This window comes from Notothenia rossii (genome assembly GCF_949606895.1).
Source record: "Notothenia rossii genome assembly, chromosome: 5".
In the NCBI taxonomy this organism is placed as follows: domain Eukaryota; kingdom Metazoa; phylum Chordata; class Actinopteri; order Perciformes; family Nototheniidae; genus Notothenia; species Notothenia rossii.
Genome location: NC_136903.1, coordinates 32,925,165 through 32,939,576, shown reverse-complemented (window position 1 = coordinate 32,939,576; position 14,412 = coordinate 32,925,165). Strand labels below are relative to the sequence as shown.

Below are 14,412 nucleotides of genomic sequence, written 5' to 3'. Positions count from 1 at the left end.
TTTTCTTTGAGTAAGATAAGATTCAAATGGCCTGACAGAAAAAAACAAGACAGGATGAGGTTGACTAAATATGATAAAAACTGACAAAGATATTTGCCACAGGGCTAGTTAGAACTCTTTAATCGTGCATGCATACAATAACTTCAATTGTAGTTATTTCCTATCTTATCTAACATTTGGTCTTCAATGCACACAAAACACACATGCATGCACACACAGCTGGAGCCTTCAAATCATTAGTCCTCATAATGTGCCGGGTGCCCGTACAACTATTCAAGGGCCAGGAGATTTAAAACTGCTCTGCTAACACACACTCATCATGAGAGCATACACACTCTCAAATGCTTAAATATGCATATTATTTCTCTTTCTCTCATCCGCCTCACACACATTTATCCAAAGGGATTAAATAAAAAGTCTTACATTGTGGAAAAATAGTAATAATGTCTAAAGTAGGTCAGTTATGTTTTAGAGGATACAGCATAGGGAATTAATTTAGATTTTCCAGTATACATTAGGACACATACACATATGCACACACACACAGACACACACAGACACACACACACACACACACACACACACACACACACACACACACACACACACACACACACACACGCACCCCCTAATCAGCTGTGATTTCACAGATACTAATCGGATCTGTTAGGTTAGCCATGCTAGCCTGTGGATTTATTATTCCTAGAACATACACAACCACTCAGCCTCTGAGCTTATAGCTAATACTGATGAGGCTGAAATATGTTTTTCCGAGCAAAGTTCGCTGTGAGTAATGACAGTTTTATGGAGGCATTTCTTTCCATTTCACAGCAAGTAGTCAGATGCATTGTAATGGATCAGCAGAGATAGCATCCAGTCAATGCCTTTAGCTCAGGCCTTTATCATCATTCTGTGAACTGTCTTCATCTTGTGTGTAGCCTCCACATAGCCTGAAGGTTTGGCAGACAGAGGTGATTATCCTGCCTAATACGTTCAGTCTCAAAGGCACCTTGCCTTAGTGGGATTGAAAGATGAAAAAAACAAAAAAAACACTGCTGACCGGCTAACTGGCACGCTGGCTTCCTCACTGTGTCACGCTTTATTGCATCTGCTCGTTTGTTCTGAATTTAAAAGGTTTGGCGTCACTCGAGCCTGACTTCTGTTTTAAGTATTGAAAGTGGAAAGCGAGTGCCAGGCAGAGTATTTTTGTGAGCACACACTCATTTCATCCTTGTTAAGTGTATGCGTGGGTCCCACACTTCCCACGCTCTCTATGTCTCTACAGAGGATTGCTTAATTAAAAGACAGTGATTCTAAACGAGAAAGGCTTAGCATAACCAGCTCTGGGCTTAGCTGCCTTAGCTACCCCGCTATTAAGAGCCACCACTAAGCAATCTGTTTCCTGTCATAGGGCGTTACATCATAAATGTCATCAACATTTATATGTCAGCCTCCACAGGGTCTATGTTGTTTGTTAGCAGCAGCATCCAAAGCTTGATTAGAGAAGGGCACAGTTAGAAATGGTGGTGGCAAATATCCGAGTACAGCTTGTTAAACTTAATTGACATGTCATATTTCATTTTTGAAGCAATTTATCTTATCTGGAAACTCAATAGCTTTTCCGTGTTTAGTGTTGCATTGGGAATAAATACTGATAGCACTTTTGCTAACATACATCTAACTGTTTCGAGAAAAAGTGTCAAAGTAAAGAGTGTGTGACTTGCTGCAGAAGTCCTAAAACCATAGGCTATGGACTATGTGTGGAATTACAAAACAAAACAAACTCTGATGTTTCACTTCAATGGGATATTAAAGCACCACTAATCATTTTTTATATAAACAATGGACCAAAGGACTATATTAAATGTGAAACAGTCTCATTAAGTTATCATCCTACTCAGAATTGTACCTGCAAATCTCCATATAGTTCTACAGACCATTTTAGCATCTTTTAGCGATTTGTTTTGATTTTCTGTCCTGCACATTCTGCTCATATCAACCTCGTTTCTAGCATCGGCAGGAAGCCGTTTTAAAAAAGACAGCCTCGGTATACTAATTGTACTACCATGCCACACGTTTTTTTCCCTTAGGAGTTAGTTGAGACCAAAACGGAGCTAAAAGAAAGTGATTATTGGACTAACATGTGTCAGCTAGACAGAAACATGACTTTAAATGAGTGTTACATTTGATCTGAGACTATCGGATATCTCCAACTTAATGGAGATAAAGCGTTATTATTTTGCTTCCCCCAAGTTACCCTTGGGGGTAAAATTATGTAACTTTTTTAGTTTTTATCTTTTTTTAGCATATTGTTTATTATATTATAACTTGGTACTTTTTTAGCATATTTTTTATTATATTATAACTTTGTACTTTATTAAAGCATTTAAGATATGCAACACTAAACTGTCTGTGGCTTTTTCCTGCTGTAATGCTGCAAATTTCCCCTCTGTGGGATTAATAAAGGTATTCTGATTCTGATTCTGATTAGTAATGCTTCTTTTCATTTGGGATGTTGGAATTTAAGAGCCAACAACTAATTTGCTCAGCTCTTTGAATTAATCAAAGATGGTCTTTGACTTTTTAAATCATACTCTCTTTGACTTTTTTTTTACATTTATTCTAATGATTTATTTACTTTTTGTGTCGTGTATTTTTAGGCTTTCATCTTTGATTGCTCATGTGCACTTATACACTTTAACAGTAATATTTCTTCCAGCAGTTTCAACCAATACTTTAATAATAAGAAATGCATACCATTAACTGGGTCCATAATGGGGCCTCTTATTAGATAATCTATAGTTATTTGAGATAATAAACATATGTGGGTTGACAGCTATCATTAATAATGCAGGTTGAATGGAGTAATGAAAGGATGAATGGATAGATGGAAGGCCTGCACAGTATGCATGGCTGTTAGCAGTGTTTTGAGAGTCTTCTCCTCCAGCAGCTAGCCATCTGCTCAGGCTGAGAGCAACATATGTGACTCTACCATCAGACCTCTGACAAAACGCTGGGATAGAAGAACCTCCACTGAGAACAAATATGGACTTCATGGATGGATGGTTGGTAGAACAGAAAGTGTGGATTGAAGAAGGGTGAGTGTGGATCAGAGCAGAACTGACCTAGTTTGTATATTTTTTTTGTCTATTTCCGTGTCAGCTTTGGTAGATTATGATAATCAGAACATGGAAATGGTGGACAAAGCCCTACTGGCCATTTACGAGGATTTTACATCACGTTATATATTGACCATAATACCCGCCAGTTGGCATAGTGAACACTGATGCCCCGCTGAATCTCTGTAAATGTCAACACAAGCATGTAAAGCTTTGCCAGGTCACTACCAGCTTTCGGAGTGTTCAGATTAGTCGTTCCCAGGTGGCTGGATGATATGACCGTGAATGTTTATGGTCTGTAGCCATGGCTTTGCCCCCCTCGATCCTGTGGTATACCTCCCAAACAGAGTTGATCCATAGTGCCACCCTGACTGGTGGTTAGGAAATGTGACAATGGTACAGAGCCAGCTGGTCCTCAGCTCCATGCAACACAGAGGGAAAAATGTGGTTCGTTGAATCTGCCAACTAGCCAATTGGTGGCAGTTTTTCAATATAGTAATCATCCAACAGGCCAGATGAAAAATAAAACATGCTAATTTCCATTTGAGAGCTGTTCTGGGCAGGTTTCTTTTAATACAGCAACATCATCAAGCTGCAGTACAGAGGAATTATTTAGAATGATGAAGAGTTTTGTAGTTCATGTCCACCTCATTAGTCCATGCCAAATAGTGGTGTTAGTTTTAGCTACTGGCAGAAACTGTTTCAGCCTCAGAATGTGAGAACACAATGTGCCGAGAGCTGGGCTCACTAACCACCGAGCTCCTGAGAAGATGTAACATTAAAAGTGCAAACATAATTGTGGCATCATATTACAAGATTTAGGGGAAGTGAAACTAATAGAAAATATGTTAATACATAGCCAACTAGCACCTAGGGCTGCAAAGTATACTTTAATATACTTGTATATAGCTTTATGTCTTATTTCAAAACAAGGAGAAACTGACGGAGAATTTCAATTTAATATAATTTTCTCATAGACTTCTATTCTGATTGTATAGAAGTCTATGAGAAAATTACCAGACTCCATGTTTATTTTCCTAATGACTCGCCATTTAATCTCCTAATGAGTTCATGGTCTCAATTGCTAGTTTCAAGTCTTCTTCAATACAGCATAATATCTAAATGTCAGCATCATGTCAATTATTTAAGGTAAAATCAAGGAATGCCTAAGGGTGAGGCTACTTTGTGATTGACAGGTCACCGCAATACAGTGTTCTCCGGTTAGTGTGTTGTCTGAGGATGATTAACCTTTCACAGTGTGTTTTCAGTTGCTTTAAAGTTAATTTTGACAATTTGGTCCCCTGGAACATTTTTGTTCAGATTTCAGTTGTACTCGTCGTCTAAATATTGTTTTTACTGGTTAAAAAAACAAAACAAGATTAAGCCTGCCAAAAACCAAGATGGTGATGTCATAATGACAAATTATTCGAGTAAACAGTCATTTGATTCACAGACAATATAAAAAAAATGCACTTCGAGCCTATGTGTTTAACTTTCATTATTGGTGACAAGCTTTGAGTTAAGGTTATTTCTATAAGAGTGGGAAAATGAAGGTCCACCTGTCCAATGACGTGATAAAGGCCTCTGAAGAAAAGAGTGTAGGCTGAGGGATAGGATTTTTTTCTCAGTGACAAAGTGTTTGAATATGTTTTCCTTTAAAATCACAAAGGCTTTGTTGTAAGAGTGGGTGGGTTGGATAACTGTCAAAGCGCTGTAATACAAGAAGAGCTACGAGACTCAGTGGGAGTAAGGATGGTCCCAAGCCAGTTGGTTTTGTCCAACAGAGTGAGGCCATTTCCTGGATCTATTCAGGGCATCCATCTGTTTGTGTGGATGAAGTAATAGGAAACAATTTGGATGGTCAGGTAAATGGATCAATGTTTGCTAATGAACGGGAAAAAAATCTATAATCAGCTATTTCCATACGGATGTTCAAAATTGGGGTTATGTTGGATGAATGGCAGGCACGATTAAATAAGTAAAAGGAATTAAGTGTGAGATCACACCATTAATAAGAGAAATTGGTAGCTAATATTTTTCTATAGTAATTTATCTCATTCTTTGTGGTTAATACAAGCAGTGTGGCAGAAATAAATGGTTTGTAATTGTTATTCTCTGAAGTGATGGTGGTGGCTAGAGTTGGAACAAAGTGTGCCAACATAACTCTGTGATACTGCCAAAGTGTGAGGAAAACTGCCTGACAACAACAACTCCGCAGTGTGGGAACTGACTGCAACAGAACATCTTTTTATCTAAACAGTGAAAAAAATGGAAGGAACTGTTTCAGGTTTAATAGTTATGTTAAATGGGAAAATAGACACAATGCGAAGATTTGACCCCTCCACACAAGTGATTTCATGTACGGACAAGATGGACTGATGGCTGCCTGCAATAGCTAATGATTCAAGATAAAGCACCAAATGTGATCGGCTCCATCTACACGGAAGATTCTGGAGGACTGAACTTATTATTCAGGCATCTGGTGGATGAAAGCGTCAATAATTCTCAAATTAAAAATTAAAAAAGAGTGTACCAAGGGGTGAGAAACATGAGGAAATTACACTTGTAGATTATAACGACATGACTGAATTCTCTCATGTATGCCTTTTGAAAAGAATTAGCACATAAATAGTCATGCATCTAATTGTTATGAGCCACATATGCTGAAACATTACTCAACTGGACTTGATGTGATGTCTTTGAAGGTCACATAGAATCGACTTTGAACTTCACATTGCAGTTGGACTGATGTTGCTTGGCATCATTTAAGAATAGCTGATGTAAGGCTCACACAGCACAAAGCTCGTTATGAAGAAAATAGATATTTAATTGGTTAGATCAAGTTTTATTCTACTGAGCCAACTTGATGCCCTGCTAGACTGATAATTATGTGCGTCTTTATTTTTGTCTTTGTGCTCTTTGGACTTGTATCAGGGCGGGCGAACACAAAAAGTCAGAAAATGTCAAGCTGAAATGTCATTTTTCACAGCTTTTTACATCAAGGATTCCGGGTGTTCAGCCCAAAATATATAATAATTGCTTTGTCAATATCCGTGTCAAGCTGTTTCACTGTTACCTCACTGGAGATGGCCAACAGGACACTTCAAATAAACTGACAAAACACTTACAATTATGAAACAGAATAGCTGAGTGAGGGACAGTATGCTAACTTTATAATCCCCAAGCTTCGGTCCCAGTTGTGTGCATCACTTTTTAGTTTCTCTGTTTCCATTGTGTTTTGAGATTTTTGCAGAGTTTTATCATTTGAACAATCGGAGGATGAAAGAAGAAGAATCGGAGGATAAAACCCTCTGTAATTGTCACACATACATGAAGACAGCACACACAGTGAAATGTGTTCTCTGCATCCTACTAGGAGCAATGGGCAGCTATTGTACAGCGCCCGGGGAGAAATGGGAGTGAGGGGCCTTGCTCAAAGGCATCACGGCAGGGCAGAAGGTGAACTGGGACCTCTCCAAGTAGCAGTCCACACTCCATATTTAGGTCTATCCGGAGACTTGAACCAGCGACCCCTACGGCTCCCAGTCCAAGCCCCAACTGACTGAGCCACTGCCGGACTATATTTGCAGCATTTTGTATTTGAAGTGCTTTTAGTAAACCCAGCACATCTTTCGTCAAGTCGGCAAATGTTTTCTAAATGCTGCGCATGTGTTTTCAAGTGAGTGAAGATGTTTCTGTATTTGCATATGTTTTGGCGCATTTGTGTTTTTATATTTACATCGTTTTGCACATTTCTCCTAATGGAATGTTTTGGGCGTTTTTGCACCTGTCGGCCACCATACAATCATTATATGAAAAGAAACAATGCAGAGACTGAACCTTTTTGAGGTAACAGTGAATCAACTGCCTTATTCAGCCTGACAGCAGGGCTGCTTCTGCTGCTGCGTCTCCACAGCAACCACAGGGACGCTGTCACCAGGGTAACCATTACCATGGATAAAGAAGGAAACAGAGTGTGCTGTGCTTATGTGACGTCTGTCCTGTATTTCTTTTATTGCCCCGAAATACAGCTGTAAAAAGGCGCAATCATGAGGTACAATGATGCCATCAAAAGGAGAATATCAATTTCACACAGCAACTTTACAAGGTAGCAGAGCACAACATAGTTCATGTCATTTTAAAAATACACTGAAGGGTTGGACCAAGAATGTCTGGTGATGAAATGACGAAAATAGAAAACAAAGATTTTTAGATCACATGAATCAGATTATAACCTTCTATAGTGACAGCGCCCTGCATGTAAACAGCCTATCATAAGAGGCGGCTGCACACAGTATTTTAATGGCAGAATGGAAAACCCATATAAGGGCTTAACACACTGTGGCAATAGTTCAAAGAAAAATGATAAATGGACCCATAAATTGTTTACTAATCTGTCATAATACAATTGTAATAACTGGGGATAAATTGGCCGACAGACAAAAACAAAATGTCTGCTATCATTTGAATTAATTAAAAAGAATAATTTATTAAAATGTTGTATTGTAGCTAAATAATAATACTCACGGGGTGATCAGTGATGATAACAATTAAATAAAAATAAATAACAAGAAATGGTGTTAACTGTAGATTATATTTAGACCTCAGGCTGTATGGCCTTCTGTTTGAGGATGTATGGATCCTGAACTTCCTGACGGACACACCCCAGGCAGTGCGGGTGGGAAACATCACATCCTCCACCCTGATCCTCAACGCCGGAGCCCCTCAAGGCTGCGTGCTCAGCCCTTTCCTCTACTCCCCGTTCACTCACGACTGCGTGTCCACACACAGCTCCAACACCATCGTGAAGTTTCCTGACGGCACAACCGTCATCGGCCAGATCACCGACGGCTACGAGACGGCGTACAGAGAGGAGGTCGAAAACCTGACATCTTGGTGCCAGGATAACAACCTCCATCTCAACATCAGCAAAACAAAGGAGCTGATTGTGGATTACAGGAAGCAGCAGAGAGAGGGACACGCCCCCATCGCAATCAATGGGACTACGGTGGAGAGAGTCAGCAGCTTCAGGTTCCTCTGTGTCCACATCACTGAGGACCTGACATGGACTCTTCACACCACCACCATCACCAAAACAGCTCGACAGCGGCTCTTCTTCCTCCGCAGGGCAGGCTGAGGAGGTTCAAAATGGATTCCAGGATACTCTGCAACTTCTAAAGGTGCACCATAGAGAGGATCCTGACCTTCTATAGGTGCACCATAGAGAGCATCCTGACCTTCTACAGGTGCACCATAGAGAGGACCCTGACCTTCTACAGGTGCACCATAGAGAGCATCCTGACCTCCTACAGGTGCACCATAGAGAGTGTCCTGACCTTCTACAGGTGCACCATAGAGAGGATCCTGACTGGCTGCATCACGGCCTGGTACGGCAGCTGCACCGCCCTCAATCGTAAGGCTTTACAGAGGGCGGTGAAAACTGCAGAGCACATCACCAGGACGGAGCTGCCATCCATGGAGGACCTTTACTCCTAGCGGCTCAGGAAGAAATCCCTCAGGATTATAAAAGACCCCCATCACCCCAGCCACAAACTGTTCAGTCTGCTGCCGTCTGGCAGGCGGTACCGCAGCATCAGGACTAATGCCACCAGACACAGAGACAGTTTCATCCCACAGGCAATAAGACTGTTAAACACCTGGACTGCTGAAACAACATCCATAACATTCATCTGCTACTTAGTAATTATTTATCTATTTATGTAATATATCATTCCAGTAGCTTGCACATAGACTCTTATTTCACTATTTCACTTTTTTAAAACTATTTTACTTTTTGTATTTATTTTTTAATATTTACTTGCACTATATTTTTCTGTTTATCTGTGTTATTGTGTTACACTGTTGGAGAAGCCTGTGACCTAAGATTTTCATCGACATAACTACTCTATAGCTATGTTCGTATGACAAATAAAGAACCTTGAGCCTTGAAGGTTCAAAGTATTGAGATACAATTCAAATATATTACAAAGGTTACTGGGCTGAAAACATACAGAACTGTGTTTTATTGAACACATTTATCACATCAAGTGCTAAGACACGTTTCGAGCTGGTCATGACCCTGGGAAATCCAATGAACCCAATACTTGCAGTGATAAGTCACAAAAGCCATGAACATTCATATTTTTTAAAAGCCGAGAGTGAATGTCTTTTGATCTGGGTAAATGATACTAAAGAGATTCTACACTGAGATCTGGACTATGCATTGCTAATACAATTAATTTGGCAAAAGATTTATTATATTAATTACTCAGGTAAGATTGATTTGCCTTGACTAAACCAAAAGTAACAACAAGTTACACACAGAAACCTTTGAGTTTTTTCTGCATAAACTCAGAATCACTGATGTCCTAATTTTCTCTCTTACTGTATGGCATATTGTTAGGGTTAAGGCATCAAGAAGCAACCACAAAAATGTAATCAAATTCAGCCCTTGTTTGTTTTAACACATCTTTTTAAACAAGACCAATCCAAAGAGAATGTTACTGATCAGAGGTCCTTATATTTAGATAGATAATTGAGTCCATGTATCTGATATTTGATATAGTTAATCTATTTTACCTGCATGTATAACAAAGGTGCGGATCAGTAACCTAAGGATTGAAAGACATATTATTAGGCAAATTTCATCAGAAAGATAGCAAAAGCAATGACACATAGATTAACCCAGAGAGAAGCTTGACAATATACAAACTGCAGTTCAAGTGATTATGTTCTATTTAAAGGTACAGCAGTACTGTTGGTGGTCAGAATAATCACAGGTTTCAAACAGCCAGGGGCAAATAATCAACACACAGTGTATTTTGAACATTTCAGAAAATTGTCAGAAAGGTAAAATAATGATCTATTTGGCAGCAAACTGCCAGCTACCAAACAAGAAGTAAGTCAGTCTGTAGGGATATCTAATATTGCTGGGTTTGTATCTCTCTGCCTGGCAAACAGCCCCTGCACTGCTATGATTCTTATCATCTGGCATCTGTCATAGTCTGCCATTATTTAGGCTGCCCTGCCTGGCTGCTACCTGCCTGGCTCCGGGCGAGGCTTTAACATGTCTTTCTGCTGCCTACTGGAAGCAGAAAGCTGTGATTACTCAGTTAGTTAGGTGCCTGGTCGGTGGAGCCAACAGTCATGGTGCAGAGTGTTCATTAGCACTGGTTGGCTCACTGTAAAGAGAGAGAGGCCAGCGATCAACGCCTGTGTAGGAGGCTGCTGCCTGACAGGCAACACACAGGGAAAAACAACACAATGGTTTGCACCAAATCCCCAGACAGGGAGCCGTCATGGAAACAAATTTTTTCGTTAGTGGCCAAACGGTGGAAATCAATTTCCATTTCAGTCATGTTATGTCGCTGGGCCCAGAGAGTTGTTTCTCCTTGACATTGGTAAAGAAACAATATAAATAAGTGGATCACTTTTCTTTTTTTCAGTATGAACACTTAGAAATAGCCCTCATTTTAAAGTTATATTCCCTTATCTATTCAGTTGACTGAGCCGAAACCGGCCACAACACGACCATGATGGAGTGGATTGGAGGCGGGGCTTGAGGAAAACACAATGGCTTCATGTGACACTGAACAACTTTCATTGGAAGTAACGGGACCCATCCTCCAATGCTGTATCCAGTTCTCTTTTTATCCATTGGTTGCACTTTTTATCCATTGGTTGCACTTGTTGCTGCTCCTGCAGACACAATAGTAGAAACTAAAGGCTAATGGAGCTCATTATAATGTAATAATAGTATTCAGAAGGCTCACGTTTCATTTTACCATTAATTGCAGTAATTTCATTCCACCATCGTATTCCAAGAAAGCAGGTTGACTCAACGATAATTCAAGCTGTGTTCCATGGAAATGTATATTGGTTACGTTAATTGAAGCGAGCCACGATTTTCTCTCAATTTTCTTACATTTCAACCCGTCAACATAACAACATTTTTATTTAGTGACCTGACTGAGTCAGTCAAACTGAACCACAAGGACGGAACAACAATCAGTTTCCTTGCGAGGTACATTGTGTTTACTTCTGACAAAATAATTTCAATGTTTATGTGGGACATGCTTAAACCTAATGTGGAATAGGGACAAGGAACAAGTTAAGTCACTCAGTGTTAGACGTATACAACAATATCTATGTTAAGTTGTTTAAGAAAAAGATTGGTTGTATCAGCATGCATTGTCATTTTATACCCCATAACATGTAACACTAGCCTTCCTTACATTTTTAACTATTAGTGACCAATTTTGTGTATTAAGGTAATTTATCCTATCATATATTACCATAAAACTCAATTGTATTCTCAATAATGCTTGGAAAGGAACATTTTCTCTCAGATTACATTTGATTTTCATTTGGTTAACAAAACCGCAACAACAATTAGGTTAAGTAAACAAAAATAACATAATTGTCTGTATCAAAATAAGTACATTTGTTACATTATTTAACCTTTCTTTTTAATACACACATTTATTTCTGGTTTCACCCGGTACAAAGACAAGGTCCCATAGAGTGAAAGTTCTATGTCTTGTTTACCCATCCATCCATCGTGTCTTCTTCCATCCGACACGATGGATGTCACATTATTAGATTAGTCTAAAAGGCCGCTACACTGGTCCAAACAAAATGATGCCTCTTTCAAATGCTTCATAAGATTTTGCACTAAAATGATTGCAACAATGTGAGGTAGACAAAATGAAGTTGTTGTGAACAACTTGAACATCTCATAGGAGATTACCTTTAGAACGCAGTTTGATGGTTGCATAAGCACACACACTCTACACCAGGGGTCACCAACCTTTTTGTCACCGAGGGCTACTTCAAGGGTACTGAGTAATACGAAGGGCTACTTGTTTGATACAAACTTCCTGAATAACATAATTGCACGGTTCACGTTTAATGATAATATTATTATTAATAATAATCAGAATACATATTAATTTACTCTATGTGAAGGACTGTCTGATCACATGTTAATGTTAATTATTCCTCACAATAATTATTAACAATGATTTACCATTGCTATAGCAACCCCATTGTTTTGTTATGAAAATGTATCTATATTTATACACATTCTCGCGAGATCTATCAGGGGTCGTTGTAATGCTGCGTTCACACCGGACGCGACTTCGCTCTAATCGCTCGAGTTTCACCGCTGCTGCCAGGTGTGTTTACTCGCATCATTCAAACAAGACGCGCTGGTTCGGGAGCTACAAATACAACAAAATGAACATATTTTACCGTGATTAAATTGTAATACCCGTTTCTAAATGATGCCGAAGTAACAACATACTGATACCGGTTAGTAAAAACCATGAATTAATGCTTGACAAGTCTGCAGACAAGACGGCAGGCGAAAAACCTTTTAAAATGCTTGTTTCCGGAATGGAGACTGGGTCGACCAGGCTAAGCTAACGTTGTATATGCTAATTCCACACTCATAACAACGGCCTACAGACATAAATAAACCAGCGACTGTATTCGCCATGACACAGACAGTCTGTGGTTTGTACTTGTTTAACTTTTGTCCAGTTTCTGAAAAGATATGAGGAGCTGTGATCTCTGTTTGCTAACTGCTAACAGCTAACTGCTGATGTTTTCTGGTTGAACGTCAGTGGCAGGCTGAGATCCTCACCACTGCTATGTGTGTGTGTTTGTCTGTTTGCGGTGTGGTGATGAAGCCCATGATCGTAGCTGCTCATCATGGGCTTCATCCCCACACGCTAGCATGAGCCTCGTCTCAGCTAAAGGTGGAACGGATATTTCGTGCGTGGAGTTCAACTCTGAACCTATCTGGGGTCAGAGTTCAATTTCACGCACCAAATCTCCATTTCACTTACATATGTACATACACAATGTGTGCTTTTAAAACGTTATATTAAATATTGTCATTTTAAAAATAAAAATGTATTCAATAATGTTTTTAGACGGAGCTCCATGGTGACTTGTGCTTATTTTAGAACATGCACGCGGGCGACCAATTTCCCCCCTGCGGGCGACTTAGTGCCCGCGGGCACCGCGTTGGTTACCCCTGCTCTACACAGACTTCACAGACCTGAGAGCTTCTGTGAGCGGGGAACAACACAGACTCAGAGTGGGGGAAATATCAGCGAGGCAATAAGTATGCAGTCATGTAACAATTAAGACAAACACACACAGGCAGGCAGAAGGCAGCGTGGCGCCTCATCTGTGCGGCTCTGTCGCAGGCTCCCCTGTGACTGGCTGACACGATCATGTGACCGCTCTGGGGCTCATGGTAGGCCAGCCAGTCTAGCATAAACAAAACTGGGAAGACATCCTGGGCTGCTGTAACGTGCACATAGGCAGACCTTAATTGACACGTGCACTGCCAACACACACACACACACACACACACACACACACACACACACACACACACACACACACACACACACACACACACAAGCTGCCAGACATTTACTCTGAATCGTAGAAGACTCAGACGAAAATAGACTCACGCCTGACTCACACAGTTTCTCCACTATCACCCTTTTAGATATACACAGACATGTACTCAAACTACCACTCTATCCCCCACTTCTTATTCTGTCTTTCCATCTGTTACACACATAACACAAAAACATACACATTGTACAAAAAGCACAGTGGCATCACATTCACAGGAGCGCAATTATGGGTGTATTTAAAGCTGCAATTGCCAAATAAGCTTAATTATCAATCAAATAAATTGTCAAGGGAGGATCCCTTGGCCACCTGACTGATGTCCAGGCTAAGCCATGAATGTCCTCAAATCAAATAAACTACTTAATTGAAAGATGGACCTTTTCATGTATATTAAAATGATGTTTTCCCCAAGGTATCAAGTTAAGTATATGATCCATTACTGTACATCTGATAAATATGATTGGTGTTTTTGTGTTTACTGTTAACTGGGCAAATCAGGTTGAGTATCCCTGGCTTAAAGTACATTTATAAATGTGCAACAAGTATAAAATACTTTAAAAATGTGGCGGGGTCAGGAGACAAATGTAAGTCGATCAAGAAGATCAACAACTGTGAGAAGCGAGGAGCCGGGAAGCATGGCTTGAACATATTGGATAGTTACATCTCCAGTCTCAGCAGGGTTGGAGCTGAGCTGTAGCTATGTACAGACGGGCTCAGACTGAGCTGAGGCTGTGAAGCAGAGAGGCGACATACTCTGCATCCATTCCTGAAAAGTTCTCAAAACTTCCCATCTGGCAAAAGCTGAGGCTGAGTTCAACCCCCTCCCATCTGGGTAGTGTTGGAACTGGAGGGAGGT

General features: G+C 40.1%; 1 protein-coding gene across 5 annotated transcripts in view; it reads right to left on the bottom strand.

Moving 5' to 3' along the window:
• Positions 1-14,412, bottom strand: part of kiaa1549la (KIAA1549-like a) — a 202,899-nt gene that overhangs the window by 142,839 nt on the left and 45,648 nt on the right. The gene's annotated exons all lie outside the window — the stretch shown is intronic.